Source organism: Dasypus novemcinctus, chromosome 5, assembly GCF_030445035.2.
Source record: "Dasypus novemcinctus isolate mDasNov1 chromosome 5, mDasNov1.1.hap2, whole genome shotgun sequence".
NCBI lineage: Eukaryota > Metazoa > Chordata > Mammalia > Cingulata > Dasypodidae > Dasypus > Dasypus novemcinctus.
This window is the reverse complement of record NC_080677.1, coordinates 145459743-145486993: the sequence shown is the minus strand read 5'-3', so window position 1 is coordinate 145486993 and position 27251 is coordinate 145459743.

The following is a 27251-nucleotide window of genomic DNA, read 5'->3' as shown; positions in this document are numbered from 1 at the left end:
AAAAATTGAGGGGGTTGGAGAGTGAATAAAATAAATCTTTAAATAAAAACAAAAACTTCAACACTCTCATTACTCAATTCCTCTTTGGTTTTCAAAAGATCTGCATGCAACACTTTCAATTTTTCACCTATCATGGCTTCTGATACACTGCACCTGCTAACAGCTTCTTTTTTACACAAATTAGTAACAGCTTTTCAACTTACTCCAGTGTTTTAAAGCTGCTTTGTTACTGCTTTAACTCCTTTTACAACATCAGCCCTTTTTATCTCTTCTTTATACTTAATAGTGGTGGAGACTGTTGTTCTATGCATACCATATTCCCTAACAAGATCAGCAATGTATACACTGCTCTTATATTTACATATTATTTCTTTTATTTTTTCTCAACAGTGATGCAAAGTAATTTTCTTTTCTGCTCACTGCTATCCCTGTTCATTATCTTAGGACCCATGATGAGATAAAAACCACAAAAATACACAAAATGACCATAGAAGCTAAGATAAGACCTCAGTGAGGTGTGCACAGAGCAAGAGCTACTGCAAGACTAATGTGTGACCCTTCCTTTCAGCTGGAAAGGATAATGAGTAACAAGGCAACCAGCATCAACAACTTCTAGTTGTCAAATAAACGATGAGTACTGGGACAAAATTTTCACATCAAAGTGCATCAAGTACAAAATTTGATGAGCTTCAAAGTACTCAAGTACAAAATTTGATGAGCTTCAAAGTACTCAAGTACCAAGGTATGACTGTAGTGCTGAGGTTGAAAATCCTTGAATTAAAGCCAAGGTTTAGTGGTCAATTGCAAGGATTTACCAAGTGGGATTTTGGCAAAATTTGGCATGGTATGCAACATCATGGTCCAAGAGAAGTTTGTTAGATTTGAAAATGACCATAAAATCATTGAGAGGAGCAATTGCTAGGAGAAGAAATTACTAGGACAAGGTATGATGGTGGTGAATACTTTTCAGGATTTTGACCACATGCACCCTTGGTTCTTTCTCTAGTGTTCTGGGCAACAATCAAATAAGTTTCTTATCAAAAGAGATTATCATCAAAAACTGCTTTGCAGTGCTCATTATTTTATCTCCTTTCTAAGAGTTTACATTTCTTGATAATTACAGATTATTTTTTCTTTATTCTAATAACTAGACAAGTGACTTGGATCTAGGCAGCACACAATAGGCCTTCACTGATGTTTTAGAATAAGCAAGCGGCAAGAGCTTCTTCAACACTAGGATACATGACATTGTGCTTATAATTACAGTGCAGGGACCTGAAGGAGAAAATGTCCCTTCTCTTGAAATTCTTGCAGAGTAACGAGGAAGTGGCATTAGCAAATGAAAATGCATTTTTCTTATTTTTTTCTCATTCTTCAGTTTGACTTTGCTCCATGCTGTCCTTGCCATATTCCCAGATATTAGACGGAAAATTCCTATTAGATGAACCAGGGCATTCTCCCTGATGTACAAAATTATTCCTGATACCACATTCTCTGGTGCTCTGTTCCATCAAATTTTAAATGACTCTGGCCTGCAGCTTGCTCCATTCTTGGGGGAGATCATTTCATGTTCTAATAAGCCTCTTTGGAGAAGAAATTCTTTTCATATATTCCTATAGAATTTGCCTTATTTTCTCAATTTTTTTCTTTTTCTCCCCAGTGTCTTCTAGTATGTTTGTACTCTTCCAACACTTTTCCATATAAAATCATTTGTTCATTTCAGGGTGAGTTCATACTGCATTTTTAGTTTTAGAAGATGAAAGAAGAAATTATGTTATTTGAAATTATTTAGTTTTATCTTTGAGCATGAATTGTTTTCAATTTAATGAACAATGTATTATGTGTACACCCAATTTATTACCTGATTTATTTCTTACTCAGTTAGAAAGAGTCTATGACTAAAAAGAGGATTTTCATTGCCATGTAGATGTTTCTTAGACAATTATATCAATGAGTTTATTATACATCAGACTATAAATACATCAGCGCTCCTACTGCAAACTTCAATTTTAGACCATTGATATAATATATAAACTTCAGTTAACCTTTCCAAACTTTCCTTTGTTAAGCCATAAAATAGGAACATTAATCTCTGCTCTCCAAACCTCTCATCATGTTTTAAGAACAGAGGGGGTATAATAAGTGAAAGTACTCTATAAGTAATAAAGTATTATTCAAAATAAATACATATAATGTGAACAAGCCATAACATATCTTTGAATAGGAATAAACACATGACCTAAAATAATTAAAGCTAAGTCACAAATTATTTTAGCTCTTCTAGAGAAGACATTGAAGAATTGAATTTTTTATTGATAAACAATGAAGCCTGTTTTAGCTAACATGATCTAGACCAAATATGTATGTTGAAGCCTTAGTTAATGTCAGTTGCATCAATGATGACCTAATTTTCACTCACTAGACTAATTTTCATTTTCTAAGATTTTATAAAACCAGCTTAATCCTATCATTCAGCCTATAGCCAACATTAAAAATAATGATAATGAAAAGGCATTTGCTTGTCACCAAGTAGTAATTGTTCCCCTACTCTGTTAGGTAGTCATTGGCAATGGAAAGGTAAATAAGAAATAATCCCTGAATTTAGGAATTTGCAGTGTAGTATTTTAAGATATAAAATGCTTTATACTGTACATTAATTTGAATACCTAATATTTGTTCAAAGTTTAAAAAATGGAAAAAAATAAAGGGTTTCTTCTTATTTTAATCTCAAATAGAGGCTAAAAGCTCACCAAAATAGTCCAGATTTACATTGTGTATCAACAATGGATGCTGACCACTACTCATTCCCAATTTGCATGATGCATGCATACATATTCAAATGGGACAAGATTATATATAGTTTTGACAAAAATTGTAGAATGGAGGACCAGAATTATTCATCTTCTAGGGAATTCACCATAGTCAAATTTATACTTACCTTTATAGTATGGAAATAGAAATTTCAGCTTCCAGATAAACCCAAAACAAGCAAAAAAAAAAAAAAAAAAAAAAAAAAAGATTGTAAATGTTGCCCAGGGAAATATAACTGGACTATATTTTCATGCGACAATAATGCATCATTCAAGTTATTTTACTGTCATTATATTCTCAGCACTTCACTAGATAGTTTATTGAAAACCTGAGATGAGTATAATGGAATCTCTACTCTCAGATGGCTATAAATTAGTTAGGAAGACAAGGTCATTTGAATGTTTAAAGAAAAATACAAAATAACTAATATTTATTGGCACTTTGGATTGCTCTTTCTTCAGGGATTTATCTAGAAATAAGATTTAATATATAAGCATATTGTTGTGGGCATCTTGTGCATCTTGGCAGAAGGAAGAAGGCATTAAAAATTGTGATCTATTTTCAGAGTTCAGTCAAAATTACCTCAACATCAGTGGAAAAATGAAAACTTGGCAGTAGCTAAATTTAGAAGTGGAGAAGCCAGCCATTTGATGCTAATCCTTAAAGGGGTAAGTATCATGCAGAATTTAAAAATACATCTTGCTGTGTCAGGGCCTTGACTTCCAACCCAAGCTTCATCATTTTGGGCATGTTTCTTAGCCTCTCTAGGCATACTTTTTACGACTACAAGGAGGATATAATGGCAGTATATTGACTCCTACTCACAATAAATGAGAAAAACTTAGTGTAATGCCTGTTGCAAAGAGAACACTGACAAATGTTAGCTATACGAGGTAGAATAATGTTTAAGAACTAGACTCTGGAGCCAAATTGCCTTTGTCATAGCCTGGGTCTGCCATAGACTGTGTGACATTGAGCACACCACTTAGACCCTATCTTTATGTTTTACGTTCCTTAATTTATAAAATGAATATCATAATAATATAACCTACATCATAGGGTCCCTATAAGAATTATAACAATATTTGGCATGCCCCGAGATCAGTGCCTGGCAAGTGCTAAGCGGTATTCACATACTTGTTAAATACATTGCTGGCTAAGATCAAATGTACGTACACTGTTGTTATTTGAAGGAATCCATCTAAAAATAGAGTCCAGGATTCCTAGATCTTTTAGGATGTCAGCAACCAAGCAAAGGAGACAGGAACCTCAGAAAGTCTTATCCCAACTATTAGCAAGGGTAAGTGTTTATACATGTCAGAGAGATAATAGGAAGAGGTATGACCATAGAGTAAAAGAGTGAGTCAAATCACAATAATTGTGCACTCAAAATTAAAGAAGAGAATACTATAGAAAGTGAAGTAAGTTTACTCAAACCCTGTGAGTAAATGTAACTTCATTAAATACCTCCTTTTTGCATTAAAAACTGCAAATATTCCAGAAAGTTGGTAGTGAAATGGTCATATTTATTCATGCATGGTACATATCTAAACTACTACAAAATTTTGGGTAACATTGGCCAGTACACAAAATGGATTCACATTTCTAAGAATAATCTGAAATATGGAGTGAGCTTTCTACACAAATGTGTTCAGTGGCAATTATAATTGAAAATTTTACTCATGTGTAGTAGAATGCTTGTATGTCAGTAACTTGTGCGGTAATTTTAAACTATTTTGATGGAATTATCTTATAAAATATGAAAAATGGAGAAAGACTGTTGGATGTATTGAACAGAACTCAAAAGTATTTTAAAAGAAATGCAAAGTGTTTACAAAATGCATAAGCTAGAAGCAAAAACAATAAAACATTCCATAACACATTGGATAGGTGAATTTGGTTATGCCTTGCCTCTCTCCCTTTTTCATATTACAAAATTATAATCTGAAATTTTAATTTTAAAAATATAAATATACTAGCATTTTATAAAATTTAAAATGTTGAGAAATGCATGTTCATGGCTATTGACTTTTTCTCTGATTTGTGACTTAATTCAAAATACCTTTTAATATAGTATATTTTATATTTTTGGTTTGTTTCACAACATACAAAACATTGCCTTTTTTCTGTTGTTTCATAAGTCATGATAACTGAAAGCATGTATATCATTCTTTTTTCTTTTTCTTTTAATCATTGCCAATTTATAAAATTCTAACTTGTTGTGTCCTTTCATTTTAAAAACTAAGTGAATCAGATTTCCAGTAAGGTTAATAAGAGCTTAAGGCAGCAGTTAAATAATTAAGAAAACGAGTAACAAATTTAAAGTCACCAATATTGTAAAGTCCAAAATAAAATCAAATTCTAGTATCCAATTGCAAAGCCATTTGTAAGTAACTCTTATAGCTGTGGCACAGTTGATTGGTGATCAGTGCTGCTCTCAATATGTTTTCTAAAAGATTGATGTGGTCTCCTTACCTCCAGTCCAGAATTTATTCTTAGCAAGTAAAGTGGCATGAGCAAAAAACAGTTTCTTGGTCACAACACACCACCAGATATATCTATTGCAGAGATTCTTCTTGATTTAATTATTTTAATTTAATATATCATAACACCATAGCTAATCCTGATATAAGTTATAAAAACTATTAATATAAACAATTAAAATGAGGGGAAGGCAATTCCTTGTGTAAACTGACAATTGTCACCAATATCCTTAAAAACCAGTAGTATTGTGCCTTTTTCCAAAACAGTGGATGACACAAAGCTGTTAGTGTGACCAAACGTTAATAGATAGTTAGGACCTAGGCTATCTCACCTTGAAAGTTTTCTGCTTATTATATATATGTATATGGAGTGTAGAGCATTGTGGACTATTATTTAGGTTGTACAGATTGAAATATAGATATTTCATTGGCTGTCTGAAGAGGTGTGGATTGTCTTTTATATAATATATAGGCCTATATGTAAAACATTACATGATGAAAACCATGCTGAAAGAAATTTTAAGAATTTGGCACAGTCTTCTGTGTAATTTCAGTCTTCTAGCTAATGAATATCCTAAAGTAAATCCCTGTTCACCAAAGTGTTTTTGATTGAGTCAGTTGAATACTTTGAAAATGATCAGCTCTAGCTAATGAAATGATTTTTCCAGTAGGGGTGAGTATTAGGGTTCTCTAGGGAAAGAGAATCAACAAGAGATATCTGTCAATAGTATGCAATTTTATGAGTCTTTCACTTGACCGTGGGGATGCACAAGTCCAGGTTCTGCAGGCAGTCTGCAAGCAGGGGCTCAGAGGAAAGTCCAATGAAGGTTCTTGACGAGTTCTGGGACATGCTGGCTATCCAAAGACAAGCTGGGAAATTCTCACTCAGTGCTGGATTCACTTCCCCTTTTAAGGCATCCAATTGATTGGGTTAAGCATCACTCATTGCTGATGGCAATCTCCCTGATTGATGTAATTGTAATCAGCTATCTATGATTTACCACTGCAGTAAAGTCAATTTACTTTTGTTTGCTCTTATGTGTGTATTCCTATTAAATATATTGGTAAAGTCTTTATATTTTGAACTTTATATAAACGGTATAACCTTTATGCTTTTTCACTCCATATCATGTTTCTGAGGTTCATCAAGATTGAGTGAAGATGAAGTTCATTAATTTGCAATTTATAATTGAGTATTCTTTTGCATGTATTGTCCACATTTTTTTTATATTCCCCTGTCAACGGACTTTTTGTTATAGCAAACATTACACCAAAGACCTCTTTTTCTGTGTTTCTCACACACATGTGCTAGTGATCTCCAGAGCATATACCTAGTAGAAGAAATGGGTATGTGTAGAAGTTTGATATGGTTATGAATTACAAAAATAGATATTGGATGATGTTTGTAATCTGATCTGTACCTGGGCATGATTCAGTTATGAATAGGGCTTTGATTGGGTCACGTCATTAAGACGTTGAGTCCCAGCCCCTTGGTGGGTGGAGACTCCCAGAAAAAAGGCATGGTAAAGGACAGAGTTGAGGTTCTTAGTGTTGGAGTTTTGATGTTGGAGTTTGATGCTGAAATATTAAGCTGGAGCCATGGGGAAAGAGACAGAATTGTTCGCCTGATAGTCTACAGCTGACCTTGTCGAGAAAACAGAGGAACTGAGCCCAGAGGAACCCAGGAAGCCTGAAGCCTCACAGACGTCAGCAGCCATCTTGCTCCAGCACATGAAAATAGACTTTGGTGAGGGAAGTAACTTATGCTTTATGGCCTAATATCTGTACGCTCTTACCTCAAATAAATACCCTTTATAAAAACCAACCGATTTCTGGTATTTTGCATCAGCACTCCTTTGGTTGACTAATACAGTGTGAAAATTTCAACTTAACGAGATGATGCCATAATGTTATACAAAGATGACTGCAACATTTTATAGAGTAAAATACCCACGTCTACACAAGTATTAAACACATTTATATTAAAATTTGCTAATTATGTAAGCATAAAATTATATTTTATCTTATAATTTACATTTCCCTGATTGAATGAGATTTGAATATATATACGGTCTATACATTTTTTTTTCTTTTTTTTTTTTTTTCCCTGAACCATGTCCTCAGTAGTCCTTTTACACCTAAGTTAGACATTTCTGGTCAAAACCAAAGAATCTTTTGGAAATTTTTTGTCATTTTTTAATGTGCATCACTTCCAATACATCCTGTACCTCACTTTATTATCCTTCAGGCTCTTCCCTTCCACCAGATGAGTGATAACACCTAAAATAGAGAAGACATTAGATGAGGATTTGCCAATATATACCTAATTTCTCATTAAATCATGAGAAGTTTAAAAATTTTGGTTATTAATATGTCTTTTTTATTTTAAGGATGTTAGGCTGAATTACATAATTCATCAAAGACAAAGACATGTTTTTTTTTCTCTTAATCTGCATTGTTTGGTTGTAGGTTTACTTGTAAATGGTGCCTTTTGTAGATGTTACTTTTTGTTAAGGGGTCACCCACTGAAACATGGTGGATCTTAATACATATTATTGGAAGCTTTAAAAAAAGGAAAGCAGAGGGAGCAGTAAGAAGCAGAAAAACCTGGGAAAATAGAAGAGCAGATACAAGGAGCAGACACAAGGGTTTGTTATTTAGAGCCAACCACCACAGGTAAGTAGGGTACCATTTCTACATGGCATTCCATGTTGTTCACTTCAAGAGAAATACTTGAACTAAATTTCTATTGTTTTATTTTATATCATTACTTTGGACTGTGTTTATCTATTATAGCAATATCGGATTTTGACTATATTCTCTATAATTTTTTTCTTGAATATTTTAATTGTTTTCTTCATTTCTTTTTGACCTTAAATGATTCCTCTTTTAAATGCATTCATAAAAAACATATTCCAGGACAAAGGAGGAGCATTGCAATGACAGACCTGTGAGTTGAAAACAGCGGCTGCTGCTGCTGCTGGCACCTTCCCCAGTACTAAAGACACTTTGGAATTCTTAGGCCACTTGGCCTATGGCTACAGATAGAGATCTCCTGGTATCCACCACCCCAAGAAAGAGAAGAGAAAGAGAAGCAGCCTAAGCCTGACTCAGGTATTTTTTAAAATTTATTGAAGTATATCACTGATACATAAACATACATAAAAAATAAGTGTATAGCAATAATTGTGAATTTACAAAATAAACATACATGACATCACACAAGACTCTCGCACTTCACCCTACCATCAATAGCTTGCATTATTGTTAAATATTTTTAACTAATGATTAAAGAGCATTGTTAAAATTTTACTAGTAACCAAAGTATTTTTCCCCAACCCACCCTATTATTATCATTATTATCTTTATATCATTTATATATGAACATACATAAACAATAAGTGTATAGTAAAAGTTGAGAACTTACAAAGCAAACATGCATAACATTATACAGGGTTCCCATACATCAATCCTCCACCAACACCTTGCATTCTTGTGAGATATTTGTTACTAATTATGAAAGAATATTATCAAAATCTTACTACTAATTATAGTTCTTATCTTACATTTGGTGTATTTTTTATTATTCTTTTTTAAATATATTTTTTATGACAGAAGTTGTTAACTTATAAAACAATCATGTACATGTGAAGAATTCCTAAACAACACCCCTCTATCAACACACCACACTGTGGTGGAATATTTGTTGCAGATAAGATAATATCATCTGAATGTTATCACATCCATACTGTACATTTGGCACACATTCTCCATAATGTATCATTAGCAGCACAGTACATCTTTGGCATAGATGCAAGAATATTATATTATTGCTACTAACAACAGCCCATAAGTCACTCCAGTTGTAGTTTTCCCATGCATTCCCACCGCCCTGTAGTAGTGATGTACATTTGCTTTAGCTAACAAAGAACACTCTTGCATCTGTACTATCAATCACAATTCTTATCCACCTCTTGGTTTACTGTGCTATTCAGTTCCTAGATTATTCTCTAGCATTCTGTCAATTGGTATTTACATCCCTAGACTACCATTTTCAGCCATATCCCAATTTATAAACTAGCTTTTACTCACTATGTGTTACCATTCACTCTATACATTTCTGCACTTTTACGGTAAAACTAATTAAAACTTCTATATGCATTAAACATCAGTAGTTCATCTTAGACCTCCCCCTATCTCTTTTAAGAATCACCACCTATCACTAAGTCTGGAAAATATTTTCCACCAATTTCTTCTAGGATCTTTATAGTTCTTGCTTTAAATTTGAGGGTTTTGATCCATTTTGAATTAATTTTTGAATAAGGTATATGATAGAGGTCCTCTTTCCTTCTTTTGGCTATGGATATTGAGTTATGGCAGCACCATTTGTTGGATGGACTGTTCTGCCTGAGCTGTGTGGATTTGACAGGCTAGTCCAAAATCACTTGACCACACATGTAAGGGTCTGTTCCTGAATCATTAGTTTGATTCCATTCGTCTATGTGTCCGTCTTTATGCCAGTACCATGCTGTTTTTACCACTATAGCTAGGTAATATGATTTAAAGTCTGGAGATAAAAGTTCACTTTTCCTTTTTAAGATATTTCTGGCTGTTCAGCACCCATTACCCTTCCAAATAAATCTGATAATTGTGTTTTCAATTTTTTAAAAAATGCTGGTAGACTTTTTATCAGGATTACATTGAATCTGTATATCAATTTGAGTAGAACTGACATCTTATTATACTTAGTCTTCCAATCCCTGAGCATGGAATGTTCTTCCAGTTACTTCAGACTTTTTAAAAATTTATTTCGATATTGAGTCTATACTCTAGCCAGCCAAACTCACCATTCAGTAGCTGGAATTGGTGGCTAACCATCTCTTCCTCCCCCATTTTTGGGAAATAGTGCTACAAATTCCAGCCACAAAATAGCTCCTGAAGTAGCCTGTGCTGCCAAAGTAGAATAATCACCAGACTCCATAACTTGGCCATTAATTTCCCAGAGAGGCTGGTGCTGATCCCCCCCAGCTTCCCCATTGCTAGAAGTGGGGCTGTGACCTAGGCCAGAGCTGCATTCTGATCTGGGTAGAAAGAAGCTGGTCCCTACCAGCACTGTGATTTTCAGTCTGTACTGCTTCTGCTCACAACAAGCACAGAGTTAAGATGACAGCTACCAGCCTCCTTCTGAGTTAGACAGGTCCATACTTTAGCTGTTCTTAAGATTATACTTTAGTCCACTGAGTTTACTCATCAGCAGCTCAAGTAAGTACCCAACCTTCTCTTTCTTCCCCATTTTGGGGAAGTGGAGCTTTCAATTCTAGCCATGGGACAGCTCCTGAGGTAGCTTGTGCCTTCATTGGAGGATGGGCACCAGCCTCCAAGGTGTAGAATGCTGTACTTATGAATCTTCTCTGCAAATGGGCAGTGTCCTTCTTCCATTCCTTCAAGGATGTTGCAGGATGCTCTTCTGGTCTACTGGAGCTCCCAAACAGGTGTTTCAGCTAGCTCCAGATAGCTAACTACCCTGTAGCAGGAGCTGACTCTAGAAACTCCTTACTCTGCCACCATCTTGTTGGTTGTCTCCCGACTCAGATTTCAACCCACAAATTTTGTCTACTGTGTCCCAGGAGCCCTTCCATGTCAGCTGGGGCTTCTCCATTGTTTCCCTTGGGAGCCTGCAGGTGGCTAAAGAAATGCAACCTTCCCAATCTCCTTTTCTACTAACCCGGACTGATTGTTGAGGACTCAGAGGGAGGTGGAACTATTTCCTAACTAGGAAAAGAGAGGGGGCTGCTAGAGAAGTCTGGATAACTGTCTGTAATAAAGTTTGAATTACAAGGTTCTTAGCCTCCAGGCAGGAAGCTCTATTACATTGATGGTGTCTGTGTTGTAACAAATATATTCCAGCCATTGAACTGAGATCTGCCAAGAGTGCCATCTAGTGGCAGACTAAGGAAATACATGCAAGAAAAAGGTGAGAAAGTTTTTTTCTGGCCTCTATAGCCTCCCTCCCAAGGCCCGAGAATGTGGGCCTACAATCAATTACTGGGTCCAAAGTCCAGTTTTGAGCAACTAACAGGGACAAGCCTAACTATCCAGGTCAAGCCAAGAATCAAAGAGCAAAGGTAACACAGCCTGCTGCCACTACTTTTCTACAAAAAAGAAAGAAATTGAGTATTGAGTAAACTGCACCCTAATCAGATGCTTAGACTTTAGCAAAAAATTATGAACCATACTAGGAAAATAGAAGATATGACCCAAGAAAAGGAATTTATCAAAGCTCCAGAAGAGATGCAAGATTTGAGAGAACTAATTAGCAAGATGCGCACAAATTCCCAAAATCAAAATAAAGAGGTGAAAGACAATATGACTAAAGAGTAAAAGACATCAAGAAGATATTGAGTGAGTACAAAGAAGAACTTAAAAACCCAAACAGAAAATAACAGCACATGGGATTGAAAGACATAATAGGTGAGATAAAAACACATTAGAGACATACAAGAGCAACTTGAAATGATAGTAGAAAGAATAAGTGATATAGAAGATTGAAGAGAGAGAAAAGAAAGAATGGAAAAAAATGAGCAGGGACTCAGAGAGTTAGTTGAATGAAAACACAAAATGCAACAACACACATGTCATGGAAGTCCCAGAAGGAGAAGGGAAGGGAAAAGGGGCAGAAAGACTATTTGAGGAAATAATAGCTGAAAATTTCCCAATTCTCATGACAGAAATGAATTTACATGTCTAAGAAGTGCACTGTACCTCAATCAGAAAAAATCTGAAATAACCTACTCCAAGACACATACTACTCAGAATGCCAAATTTCAAAAGTAAAGAGAAAATTCTTAGAGCAAAACTGGAGAAGTAAACCATCACATACAAGGGATGACCAGTAAGACTTAGTGTGGATTTCTCTTCAGAAACCACGAAGGTGAGAAGGCAGTGGTGTGATGTAATTAAGACACTGAAAGAGAAAAACTGCCAGTCAAGAATTCTTTATCCAGCAAAATTGCACTTCAAATATGAAGGTGAGTATAAAATAGTCATAGACAAACAGAAACTAAGAGAGTTTGCAAAAAAGAATCCATCTTTGCAGGAAATATTAAAGGGAGCCCTAGAACCTGAAATAGAAAGGCAGGAGAAAGACACCTGGAAGAGAGTATAGAAGAAAGAATATCAGAAAGGATAACCAAAAGGTAAAAAGACAGACAAAAAATTATATGACATATGAAAATCGAAGACTAAAATGGTGGAAATAAATAACGCATTTACAGTAATATCATTGAATGTGGATGGATTAAACTCCACAATCAAAAGATACCGGCTGATAGAATGGATTAAAATACATGAGCCATCCATATGCTGCTTACAAGACACTCACCTTCGACCCAGGGATACAAACCAGATGAAAGTGAAAAGTTGTAAAAAGGTATTCCAAGCAAATGTAACCAAAAAAGAGCAGGGGTGGCTATAATAATATCAGACAGAACAGACTTTAAATGCAAAAAAGTTATAAGAGAGGCCATTATATATGAATACAGGAGGCCATTATGTATGAATAAAAGGGACAATCCACCAAGAAGATATAACAGTCATAAATATCTATCAACCTAACCAGGATGCCCCAAAATCTGTGAGACAAACTCTGACAAAATTGTGGGGAGAAATAAACATCTCTACAATAATCACTGGAGACTTTGATACCTCACTCATATTTAGATAGAACAACTAGACAGAAGATCAACAAGGAAACAGAGAACTTGAACAATATGGTAAACAAGTTAGACCCAACAGACATATATAGAATGCTACATCCAAACTCAGTGGGTTATACATTGTTCTCAATCACCCATGGTTCTCTCTTCAGGATAGACCACAAGTTAGGGCACAATGCAGCTCTCAAAAAAATGAAATGATTGAAATTACACAAAGCATCTTCTCAGAACATAACAGAATGAAACTGGTAATCTATAATAGACAGGAAAAAAGTAAATTTGCAAACATATGGAGACTGAAAAACACTCATAAATAATCAGTGAATCAAAGAATAAACTGCAAGTGAAATCAGTAAATATATTAAAATAAATGAAAATGAGAATTTATCAAAACTGACGGGATACAGCATAGGTAGTCTTGAGAGAGAGATTTATAGCCCTTAATGCCTATATTAAAAAAGAAGAAAGAGCTAATCTCAAAGATTTAACTGAACAATGAGAGAAACTAGAAAAAGAACAACAAAACAATCCCAAAGCAAGCAGAAGGAAATAAATAATAAAGAATAGAGCAGAAATAAATGAAATTGAGAACAAAAAAAACAACAGAGAAAATCAACAATACCAAAAGGTGGTTCTTTGAGATGACCAATAAAATTGACAAACCTGTAGGTAGACTAACAACGAATAAAAGAGAGACAAAAATAAATACAATCAGAAATGAAAGTGGTGAAGTTATGATTGACCACACAGAAATAAAAAGAATTATAAAAGAAATATGAGAAACTGTATGCCTACAAACTAGACAACCTAGATGAAATGGACAAATTCATAGAAATACACAGTCTACAGTATGCTAAAAGAAATACAAGAAATTAAAACAAACCATATTTAAAGAGATTGAAGCTGTCTTCAAAAATCTCCCAGCAAAGAAAATCCTGGGATCAGATGGCTTTACAGTTGAATTCTACCAAGCATTTTGAAAAGAATTAACATCAATCCTGTTAAACTATTTCAAAAAATTGAGAAGGAGGGAAAATTAATGAACACATTTTAAAAGCCAACATCACCTAATACCAAAGCCAGATAAAGATACTACAAGAAAAGAAATTTACAGACCAATACCCTGATAACCATAGACACAAAAATTCTCAGCAAAATATTTTCAAATCGAATTCCATAGCATATCAAAAGACTTATACAACATGATGAAGTGGGATTTATTTCTGGTATGCAAGGCTGGTTCAACATAAGAAAATCAATGTACTACACCACATGAACAAACTGAAAGAAAAAAAAAACCCACATGATTATCTCAATCAAAGGAGAAAAGGCATTCAACAAAATCCTGTATTCTTTTGTGATAAGCACACTTCAAAAAATAGGAATAGAAGGAAAATTCCTCAATATGATAAAGGACCTATATGAAAAACCTACAGCCAACATTGTACTCAATGGGGAAAGGGTGAAAGCTTTCCTTCTAAGATCCAGAACAAGACAAGGATGCCCACTGTCATCATTGCTATTCAATATTGCACTAGAATTTCTATCTAGGGCAAGTAGACAATAAAAAAAAAAATTAAAGGCATCCAAATAAGAAAAGAGAAAGTAAAACTCTCACTGTTTGCTATTGACATGATCCTGTACTTTGAAAATTCTGAAATATTCATGACAAAGCTACTTGAGCTAATAAGTGAGTTCAGCAAAGTGGCAGGATACAAGATAAACTTGCAAAAATCAGGAATGTTTTTGTACACTGGTACTGAACAATCTGAGGAATAAATCAGGGGAAAATTCCATTTACAATAGCAAAAAAAAAAAAAGACTCAAATACCTAGGAATCAATTTAACCAAAGACGTACAGGATCTATATGCAGAAAACTACAAAACAATGCTAAAAGAAATTTTAAAAAGACCTGAACAAGTTGAAAGACTTTCTGTGTTCATGGATTGGAAGAATAAATATCATGAAGATAACAATCTTCCCCAATGATCTGTAAATTCAATGCAATGCCAATCAATTTGGAAGGGAAAGTGTACCTGAATACCCAAAAGCATTCTCAAAGAACAAGAACAACATGGGAGGAATTTCACTGCCTGACCTTGAAACATATTACAAAGCTACAGTGATCAAAACATCATGGTACTGGCATAAAGATAGATGCATTGATCAGTGGAATAGAACTGAGAATCCAGAAATAAACCCTCACCTATACAGTCACCTGATTCTTGACAAACCCACCAAGTCCATGTTAATGAGGAAAAACATTCCTCAACAAATCGTGCTGGGAGAACTGGATGTCTAAATAACCTAAAAATGAAAAAGGACCACTATCTCACTCACTATTCAAGAATCAACTCAAAATGGATCAAAGACCTAAAATAAAAATCAGGACCATAAAACTAGCAGAAGAAAATATAGGGAAACATCTTCAAGACCTTGTAGTCAGTGGTGGTTTCTTGGACCTTACACCCAAAGCACATGCAACAACAAAAATAGATGTGACCTCCTCAAAATTAAACACTTTCTCACCCCACAGGACTTTGTCAAAAGGGTGAAAAGGCAACTGACTAAATGGGAGGAAATATTTGGGAATCACATCTTTTCAGATGTTTTCATCGTTTTCAACCCACATGTATGTTATTTCTGTTTCTGTCTTGCTGTTATGGCTTGTGCCTTCTGAAAACACTGTATATAACCAATGATACTGTATATGATGTTCTTAGTTTCTGAATCCATATGATTTGTTACTTGTACTGAACTATTAAATATGTAGTTTATTTTACATGTTTGATAAATATCATTTATAAAACTAACAAAATTTTATGCTATTTCTAGTTTGCATATTGTTCTGATTTAATAAATTGAAGTTGAATTTTACCAAATTATTTTCCTTTCTTTTTAATACCCTTTTGGCTAAAAATAACACAAATACAAGAGAATACAACTAGATGTTTAATCATAACAAAACTCAAGAGATTGAAATATGCCAGCATCTAAGAAGCCTTTTAAGTACCCATTCAGAATTACCTGCCTTTTCCTCCCTTCCAAATTGTGCATTCTGCTGTCTTTTATGTAAATTACTCTCTTTTCTTCATAACTTAACCCTTCACCTGATTATTTAACAATGGAAATTATCTTTCCCTATTTTCTTTAAATTGTATAATAGTGTACAGTATAATTCTGTGTGTTCTATATCTCAGTTTTTTCATTCTTAATTTGGTAAGAATCATATATTTCATTGTATATTTCATTGTATGAAATATATTTTATTCCTTATGATTACAATACTGTACTGAACACATGAATCAAAAAATATTTATCTATTATACTTTTGTTGTAAATTTTGTTTTTTGTTTTTTTTTTTCTATTTTATGGATTTTATAAAGAAAGTTGCCTTGAACATTCTTACCTCTACATCTTGGTGCACATGTACACAAATTTCTGTTGGGGATGTATTTTGTAATGTTATTGCTGAGTCATGGAGTATAAATTCGACTTCCATAAATTATGCAAAATTGTTTTCATATGTGATTGCAAATGTTTCATATTCAGTATTTTCTGGATACAACCTCATTGCTGGTTACATATTTTGCAATTATGTTTTATTTATCACTATGTGGTATGCTTTTTTAGTTTCTTAACGTGTCCTTTGATAAGGAGAAGTTCATCATAATAGTGCCCAGTTTATCAGTTTTTTCATATATGACTATTGTTTTTAAGGCCTACTGAGCAAAATATTTCCTACCAAAAGATTATGAAAATATTCCAGAATCTAGATCATGTATCATTTTACTTTTCTCATTTAGAGCTACCATATTTCTGAACTAAATTTTGGTATGGTGTTGAGGTTATTTTTTTTTTTTACATGTGGATATACAATTGAATAAGTTTATTGAAAAGACCATAATTTTGCACTGCTCTTCAGTGCCAATTTTATTAAATTTGGTATTCTTATATGTATTCTTGTGTATATGACCCTGGGTTCTCCATTTTTGTATTATTTGTCTTCAATTGAGAAAATATCATATACTCTCTGAATTCCTATCACCTTATAAGAAATCTTAGTATCCACTGGAGCAAGTTTGCCCACAATTTTCTCTTTCTTCACAATTTTCTTGACTATGATTGGACCTTTTTACCTTCATGAAATATTTAGAAACTCCTTGTCAAACTTCACACAGTAATCTGTAAATGTAGTGATATTTTGGGGGGATATTTAACATTTTTACAGTCAATTTCCTCATCTACTATTGGTATCAAAGTAATGCTGATCTCATAAAATATGATGGAGTGGTGTGCATTCTATTATTTAAAATCTGGAAGAGTTTTCCAGAATTGGAATTGGTTGTTATCAAATATTTTGCAAAATATGCAGAAACATGGCCCTAGAAATTTCTTTGTTGGTATGTTTTTAATTAGAGTTTAAATTTAATTCATGGTTTAGGCCTCTCAGATGTTTCAATTTTGACATCTTTGATTCCCTTATTGTGTCTTTTTACTGTTTCTTTATTTTCTGTTCATAGCTTTACTATCCCTTTCTATTTTTTAGGGGATAATATGCTTTCTTCAACTAACTTTGAGAATTATGCTTACCTCACTGATTTTTTTTTCAGCCCTTCTAAAATAACATTCACTTGAAAACTATGAAATTCCCTTAAATGATGTCTTTATCTACAATCCACGTGATTAGTGAGTCATTTCTATTACCATTCAGTTCAAATATTTTCTAATATTATCATGATTTTTTCTTTGATCCATTTATTTGAAATATTTCCCTTAATTTTTAAATGTATTAGTATAATCTGGTCTTTTTATTCATCCCTAGGTTAATTATTGATACATCAGTCATTCCATTTCTTTCAGAAAAATTATTTTACATGATTTCAATGAAATGCTTTGAAATGTCTTGCAAATTACTCAGAGGCTTAGTATATGGACATTTTTTTGTAATTATTTCATGTGAACTTAAAGAACCTTTTAATTTTAAGGCTGTTAATATAGCTTGCTTAAAATTGAAAACTCCAATTTTCAAATTTTCTATATTCCTTCTGGTTTGTTGCCTGCTTGTTATGCCAGTTATAGCTAAAGTTGGTACATACCACAGTTTTGCTTTGTATATTTGATGCTATTAGGTGCATATAAATACAAAATCACTGTAATTTAGTGAACTGTGGCATTTATCCTTAGCATTATCTTTATGTATAGTGATGATTTCCTGTTAAATTTTGTCTGATATTAATATGCTTCAACACCATTTTCTGGTTAATTTTGCATGATATATCATTTTTTATACTTTTATGTTCAACATTTTTGTATGCCTATATTGTCAGTGTATCACTACTAAACACCACACAATTGGATACTAGTTTATTTTTAATCTAGTCCATCGGTAGAATTATATTTAATATAATTACTGATATATTTATTTAAATCTACCTTGTTCTTTTGATTTTTCTCTCATTTATTACTTTACCTTAGATTATTTTTCTCTTTCCAATTTTCCCTTTAAAATACCTCTATATAAAGAATTGTTTGCTGACCAGGAGGAGAGTTGGGTTAATAGTCAACTAATGTTCATCTGTTACTTGTTAAGTTTTAACCATTGTTATCTCCATGAGACTTATGCTTGTCCAGAATTCTTCCAGAGTCCAATCCAGTAGGCAGAGAATCCCATAAAGTTAAAAGAAAATAACAGAGAAACTTTTGAAATATATGTGTAAACAATTGTAGATGATGTTGAGTGTAGACATCTAAAGTGCCTGATATAAAATTTGTTTCTTCCTGGGTTTTCTAGGTAAAATAATATGAGGAAAAATTTTATGAATGAATATGTTATTGAAAAGTTCATTTCCAGGGAAACATGAGTGACTAAGAATTTGTAATTATTATCTTTATAATTTTTTAATTATTTTCTTTATTTTCTTAGTTCTTTCATTATAAATTACAATTGACATCTTACTTAAAAATAATGTAGTTCAGATTAGCAATTTCATATTACTCTTATACAAAAAAATTTCTCTTAAATAGTACCATTTGCTCACCTTCCTTTTCACTATTATTGTTATACAAATTACATACTTAAAGATTTTATGCCTGTCATTGCAGATTTATAATTATGGCTTTATCTAATTGTCTTTTGAATAAAGTAGGAGAAAAATAAATGTTGCTAACGAAAGATACACATATTTTTCATATTTAACTAGTTATCTTTATTGATACATTTTATTTCTTCATGTGAATAATAATTATTATATAGTGTCCTTTCATTTCTGCCTGAAAGACTCCTTTTAATATTTCTTGTAGAATGGGTCTTTAGGTGATGATTTTTTTCAGTTTTTGTTCACATGAAAATGTCTTATTTTCTCCTTCATTTTTGAAAGATAGTTTTGCTGGATATAAAATTACTGGTTGACAGTCTTAATTACCTTGCTTTGAATATATCATCTCTCACCTTGTGGTCTCCATAGTTCATTTAGAAATCAATTTTTTATCTTATTTGTAACCCTTGCACATAATGAATCACTTCTCTCTTCCTGATTTCAACATTTTTTCTTTTTCTGACTTCTACCATTTTGGTAAAAGGGCATATTTGGTAAACTGGGCATGTTTCTTAGTGTGGACCTCTTTAAGTTTATGCTACTTGAAGTTTGTTTAGCTTCTTGAATATTATCTATTCATGACTTTAATCAAATTTGGGAAATTCTGCACCACTATTTCTTCAAGTGTTCTTTCTGTCCCTTTTGCTTTCCTTATGTATTCCTGTTTAACATATATTTGTAGACTTGAACAAATCCTTCAGATCTCTGAGGCTTTGTTCAATTTTAATTCCATTTTCTTTTAGGTGGGATAACCCCAATTTAAGTATCTTCATGTTTTCTGATGTTTTTCTTCTTCCAGCTCAAAGCTACTGTTGAGGCCCTATAGTAAAGTTTTCATTTCAGTTACTGTTTTCAAACTGAAGAAATTCTATAAGGTTCTTTTTTTCATAATTTCTATTTCTTTATCGATATCTTTATTTAGTGAAACATCATATATTTCTCTTAAATTCTTTAGACATAGTTTCATTTTGTATATGCTTGAAACAGCTGATTTAAATTATTTGACTAGTAAGTCTAACATTTGGAATTCCACAAGGAGACTTTCTATTGATTTTTTCCCTATGTATGGGCCATAATTTTATTGTTTTTTAGTATGTCTTTTTTTTTTTAAACTAGGCATGTCATATAATATGGTGTGGCAGTTCTGCAAATCAGATTATTCCTTCTCCTGAAGATGTGTTGTTATTTCTGTTTATTTCCTTAACCTGGATTAATTAAGTTTGTACTTTTGTGTGTGTGTGGCAATTGAAGTCTATGTTGAGTTAGCTTAGCCATCAGATAATGATTGGAAAGAAATTTTCTTTAATGCATGAAACCAGTAAGTCTTTCCTATGTGGCTGTATTTGCATGTTGAATCATGCCTTTAATACTCATCCAAGCAGTTTACATCTTTACTTTTCAATAACTTTCTGCTGAACTAGAACATTAAGATAAACCAATGGCAAGAAATTAAAACTTCTCATATATTTCCTGAGCATGTAAATAGCTCTTAATGGAATTTCAATTGCTATATATTTTAGATTGAACATTTCAATTTATTTTGCTTTTTAGACTTCCCCATGTATCACTGATATTCTCAATTTTATCTTTTATCTCATATGTTTCAGAACATAATATAAAGTAGATATGTTTCTATATTCAGGGAGATAAAAGATAAAATTTTAAACTGGGCATTTCGTATATGAGCCATTGAACATATATTTCTGTCTTTTGTTATCATTTTTTAATATAATAAACTTTATTTTTAAAGAGATTTAAGATTACAGAAAAGTTACTTTGAAAGTATAGGAGATTCCCATGTACCCCTCTCCCTCTCCCACATCATCACCTATTTTTTTATGTAGTAGTACAATTTGTTTTGATGTATCTGTAAAATCCACTCATTTAAATAATGCACATTTTTTAAAAATGGCTCACTTGTGGTAAGGACTAACATACCCACAGTAATAATCTAAAAAATAAAACCATCATTGTGATATTTACCAGTACTTCACACATCTAACAAATACTGATAGAGACAACTAACATTGTTATAACTTCTTTAAAACCAAAAGCTTAAGCACAAATCAAAATTAAGAGAGGTTCCAGAATGTTCACATTTACATGCATTTTTGGCTGAACTTTCAAAGATTCCACTTACAACAAACCACAACTTTGAATCAAAAAGAATATTAAAAACATTTGAGCTTTGTAACAAACTAACTCCACAGAAGCAAGAAAAACAGAGTGAATAATAAACGAAAGTATATTTCTAGGAAAGAAAGAAATCACTTATTTCCTAGATCATAAAACAAAAGTCAATGAGTCAAAATTTTAATAATGCTGACCAAATTATTAACTATGAAAGAATTTGCTTTTCAAGTTGTCTTAAAAATGTATCCACCAGATATTTGATTAAATTAAATTTATACATCAAAAATATTTTGCTCAGAATTCTTACATATAAACCATAACTAATCAAAGCATAGTCCAAACATTATACAATTATGCCATCATTTGGATTTATATGCTTCATCTGGAAAACTTATCTTACAAGGAGGAATTTTGCCCTGTTTCTCCAGAATAAATGTCCCAATGTCTAAAATTTTTAAAGATAATTTTTAAAAAAGACATTCAAATAATTCATGCTATGCATTTTCCTTCATTGGGTTTCGGTGAAAACAGAACCATCTGGTGTTGGAGCACCATCTTCCTTCTCAGTTAGCGTCTCTACAGTCCCAGAAACAGACACAATAACATTGTTATATTTGTTGAAGCTGTCTTCTGTTTCTCAGCAGCAACAAACTCATCATTTCAAAGTCATAGTCAGGAATTGACTTTGGCGAGAAATCTGTTACTTATGCTGATGACTCACTCTTTTTGAATCCTCTGTGCCACTTTTTGCTGCTCTCTTGGAGTGTTCTTGCCCAGTAAAGGTCTTCTTTCCATGTTTCAGGGTTCACTGGATAGATGTGAAGGGCTACTTATAAACTTCAAATTGCCTCATCCACTCTGTCCTTCGACACTCTGTTGTCATATTGTTCTATTGTCTGTCTTCTTATCCTTTAGTTTACTCTCCCTAATAATATTCATTTCTAAACTCTTCTCCAAATCTCTCATCTTTGTTTTTTCCTTTCAGGCTTTAGTATCTCTTGCAAATCTGGTCTTTTGGTAACATATTCTACCAGTTTTTGTTTGTCTCTGAAGAATCTGAACTCACCCTCATTTTTGAAGGACAGCTTTGCTAGATACAGAATTCTTGGTTGGCAGTTTTTCTCTTTCATTTTTTTAAATACATCATACCACTTTCTTCTCTCCTCCGTGGTTTCCAATGAGAGGTCAGCCCTTAATCTTACCGAGTTTCCCTTGTATATGATGCTTTGCTTTTCTCTTGCTGCTTTCAGAATCCTCTCTTTATCTCTGATATTTGTCATTCTGAATAGTAGGTATCTTGGGATAGATCTATTCAGAATTAATCTGTTTGGAAAGCACTGTCCTTCTTGGGTATTGATATTTATGTCCTTCATAAGGTTGGGAAGTTCTCAGTCATTATTTCCTCAAATATTCTTTCTGTCCCTGTTCCATTCTCCTTTCCTTCTGGGAAACCAATAATGCAAATGTTTGTGCATTTTGCATTGTTATTTAATTCCCTGAGATGCTGTTCCATTTTTTACATTGTCTGCTCTTTCTGTTCTCCTGTCTTTTCCAGTTCAGATGTTGTTTTCAAAATCACAAATTCTGCTTTCAAGCAATTCAAATCTGCTCTTACGTGCATCTAATATATTTTTAATCTCATCCATCATGTCTTTCATTCCTGTAAGGTCTGTTACTTGTCTTTGCAGACCTTCAAATTGTTCTTTATGCTCTTTCAGTGACTTCTTAATATCTTTAATTTCTCTAGTTGTATTTTCTTTAAATTCTTTGAAGTGATTTAGGAGAGTTGTGTGATTATCACTGTATTATTAATTGTATTAAATCCTGTATCTCTTTAGGATATTTGGTTTGTTCTTTTGTCTGGGCTATCTTTTCTGTTTCCTAGTATGGCTTGTAATTTTTTGCTGATGTTTAGGCATCTGAATATGTTGGTGTATTTACTCTGATGGCTAATTTTTCTCCCTTGCCTATTTTTTTCCATAGTGCTTCTTTGATATTTGGTTCAAATTATTCTTAATCTTTAAAATTGTCCCTCTTAGTTTTCAAAATCAGGCCAGGAACTCACTAGTTGGGTGCAGATTTTCTCCCAAGGGTTGGATACAGAGAGCATGAACAGCTTTTGTCCATGCAGTTTCCCGACTGGCCAGCAGATGGTGCTAGTCAGTGCACCATTGCATGGAGGTGTTTCAGTCTCAGCTTTCCTGTGTTTCTGAAAGTGGGCTCTACTGGTCTAATTCACTCAAGAAAAGTACCCCAAACTCCTTTCCCTTTTCCCTTGAAACAGCTGACAGGAGCAAGATGTCTGTGCCCCTCTCAGTTGGCTACAGTGATACAGGGATTTTACCCCAGCTTAATATCTTCAAGGTGGGGGAGGGGAGCCCTTCCTCGTTGCTACACGGCATGGTAACTCATGTCAGTCTTTGGCTTCTTTGTCTCTCTGTTCCTCACCCTCCTGGGAGTTGAATAGCACTGTCCTGGTCTGCTGACCCCAAAGCAGGTCCCTTAGACAGGTTTTGGCTCTTTCTCTATTGTTTTTGTGAGAGCATTCAGCTCTGCCTGTTAGTCCATTGCCATGTTCCCCCACCCTTTGCTATCTTTTGATTTTGTGTATGTCCTTTTTTCTCTGGTTATTATTTGAGGCTTGATTTGTGTCAGACGATTAACCAATGCATTGTATTTTGGAAATGTTAGTGGAAACAATTTGTGGTTTTGAGAATAACTATTTACTTTTATCAGGTGCTTTGGGACATTAACAAGTGGGTATCACTTCAATTCAAATTATTTTTTTGAGGTACCAGGGATTGAACCCAGGACATTTATATATGCAAAACAATTGCTCAACTACTAAGCTCCACTCACTCTTCCAATTCTATTTAAAAGACTGAAGTTATTGGAAGCTGAACTCCAGTCATTATGAGAAACTGTTTCCATTTTACTTTTTCCTAAGGTGAATCCCTTTACTATCTCAAACAGACTTGGGTTCCAATTCAGGGTGCCTTGTTTTCAGTTATCTGTCCAAAGTATCCCACTAGTCAGTCAAGGTATCCCACCCTCATTCTCCATATTTGGCAAATTAACTCAGGTAAAATAAACCCTTAATGGTGGACTTAGGTCACTGAGACTGTTTCTTTAATCATTTTGGGTCCTAATAATCCTTTACTAACTCGGTAATTTACTGGTGACCTCGAGCAATTTTTAAAAATTTTTCAACTGTTTTAGATTTACCATATAAATAGCCACTATTACTTATCTCTCTATACATGCAACATGTTTGCACCATAATTCTGTAACCCCTCTCAATTTTCACCCTGGGCTTGAATGTGTGATGACTTTATTGAGTTGTAGTGACTTGAAACTATGTACCCCAGAAAAACATGTGTAAATTTAATCCATCCCTGTGGATGTGAACTCTAGTAAACAAGACCTTTTGACGATGTTACTTCAATTACAGTGTGGCCCAGCCAAATCAGGACGAGTTTTAATCCTTTTACTGAAGGCTTTACAGGAAAGGTAACAGAGTGAGAGAAATCTAGAGGAAGTAGCTGGAAGTCAATAACTACAGAACCAGGGGAAGAAGGGAGAAGCCTGAAGAGGCTGCCATGTACATTGCCATGTGACAGAAAAGCCAAGATCACTGGCAGTCAGCCTCAGAACACTACAGTCTTCTGGAAGAAAGCATCACCATGATGAAACCTCAATTTTGAATTCTTCTATCATCAAAACAGTGAGTCAATAAATTCCTGTTAATTAAGCCAATGCATTGCATGGTATTTGCCATTGCAATGAGGAAACTAAACATGAATAGTGTGTGGTTTTAGCAAAGGTGACACAAGAAGAAGATTGAAAAGTGCTTGTAAGGCAGGGCTTGATCTTGCTCATATCCTTTCTTATTGAGATGTGGATAGCCCCAGGCTAACCTGGACAAGAATGAAAAACATGTAGAGCAAGGCCAAATTGGCTCAGGAATCTCAGTAAAGTCTTCCCAAGTAAGTAAAAAGCCAACCATGTGACAAAGACTTTTGAAGATCAAAAGTTTATCCCAGGCAAGCACAGAAAAAAAGTCACTGACTTACAGATTCATTATCTTAATAAATGTGTATTGTTTTATGTCATTGAGACTTTCTGAGGTGTTTGTTTCAGCAGTATTGTGTCAATAGATAACTGAATCATCCAACCTTTACAGATATTCTCAGAAAGAAGTTTGCTCTAAATTCCTTAGTGTGCCATTTCAAATGAAGAAATGCTAAATTTATTTTTGCTTTAATTTGTTGATGTGGCAAGTTGCATGAATTCATTTTTTAATGTTAAAGCAATTTTCATTCCTGTGATAAAACAACTTTGATATCATAGCTATTTAATCACATTGCTGGACTAAGCTTTTCATTATTTTATTTATAACTCTTCATGGTAGAGATGGGTTTCTAATTGTATTTTCTTATATTTGCCTTATCTCGTTTGTATAGGGAGGTAATATGAGCTTCATTTGTGGTTAATATCTACATTGTAAACATACAAACTCATCAGTGTACAGTGATTTTTAAAATACATTTTAAAATTTAAAAATTTTTTTTTATACTTTCCAGTTATTTATGTTGTATTCATCTCATAACCAGAAGAGTTATTATTACTTTAAACATTGTCTTCTTTTGTTCACTGTGTTACTGGATTTCCCTTTCATATTCCATCTGCCATGCATTCAATTATTGGCCCATTGGACTTCCTAGATCTGTCATCTCTGCTTAATAACATGCCTTTTGTCCATTTACAACTCTTTTTCTATGTTTTCTGAACTCTTGGAAAATTTTGCTTTTCCTCTAATTAAGCACAAAGAAATCTATATAGCTATATTACCAAAAGATAGCATGGAGTTTAAGACAATTATTTATGAATAAAAAGGATAATTAACCAATGATAAAATTTCTACTTCATCTGGGGCACATAACATTTAATATATCTTATGAAATATCTGTAAAACATATAAGAGAAAAATTGTAGCTATATCAAAGAAACATGGCAAATCTTCCGTCATGGTAGGAGGTTTCAACATATCATTCTCAATTATTAAATATATAGGAGATTTGACCAAAAACTAAGTGATTGCTTTTTTTTAAATGTGTATAAGACTCTGCACCAAATAATTAGAGAATACACACTGTAACTCATTTAAAAACTTTTCAAATGTTAGATCATAAACCAAGTACTTAAACTTTTGAAAAATTCTAATTTCAATTATCTAAGCACAATATTTTTTAAAAAAAATTTTTTTTTAAGAATTAAAAAAAAATTTCTCTCTCCTTCCTTCCCCTCACCCCTGTTATCTACTCTCTCTTCTGTGTCCACTTGCATTCTTGTCAGCAGGACCAGGAATCTGTGTCTCTTTTTGTTACATCATCTTGCTGCATCAGCCTTCCGTGTGTGCGGCACCACTCCTGGGTGGGCTGCACTTTTTTTGTGTGGGGCAGCTCTCCTTGTGGGGGTACTCTCCTTGCATGTGGGGTTCCCCTAAACAGGTGCGTGGCATGGCACTCCTTGTGCACATCAGCACCGCGCATGGGCCAGCTTACCACACAGGTCAGGAGGCCCTGGGTTTGAACCCTGGGCCTCCTATAAGGTAGACAGACACCCTATCAGTTGAGCCAAATTCGCTTCCCTCTAAGCACAATTTAATGAGGAAATGTACTAAGACAAAAGTTAAAATACTGACAAATTTATTAACAATTAAACTCACTTTAAAGTAAGTCAGAATTTAAGGGAAATTTTCCAAAGAACAATTATGAAAAATAATAAGAACTAAATTATAATAAAATACTAAATATTAAACAACATCCAAAGATAATAAACATAATGGGTAAGGGAAAAAAAAACAATTGAAATTTTTAGAAATTTGGTTGGTTAAATAGATTTTCAGCAATTATCTGGAAAACAATTTGAAATTGTTTCCCATATTTGAAAATGAGCATCCACTATTACCTAGTAATATAATACCCTTCTAGAGAAATACTTGGAAATG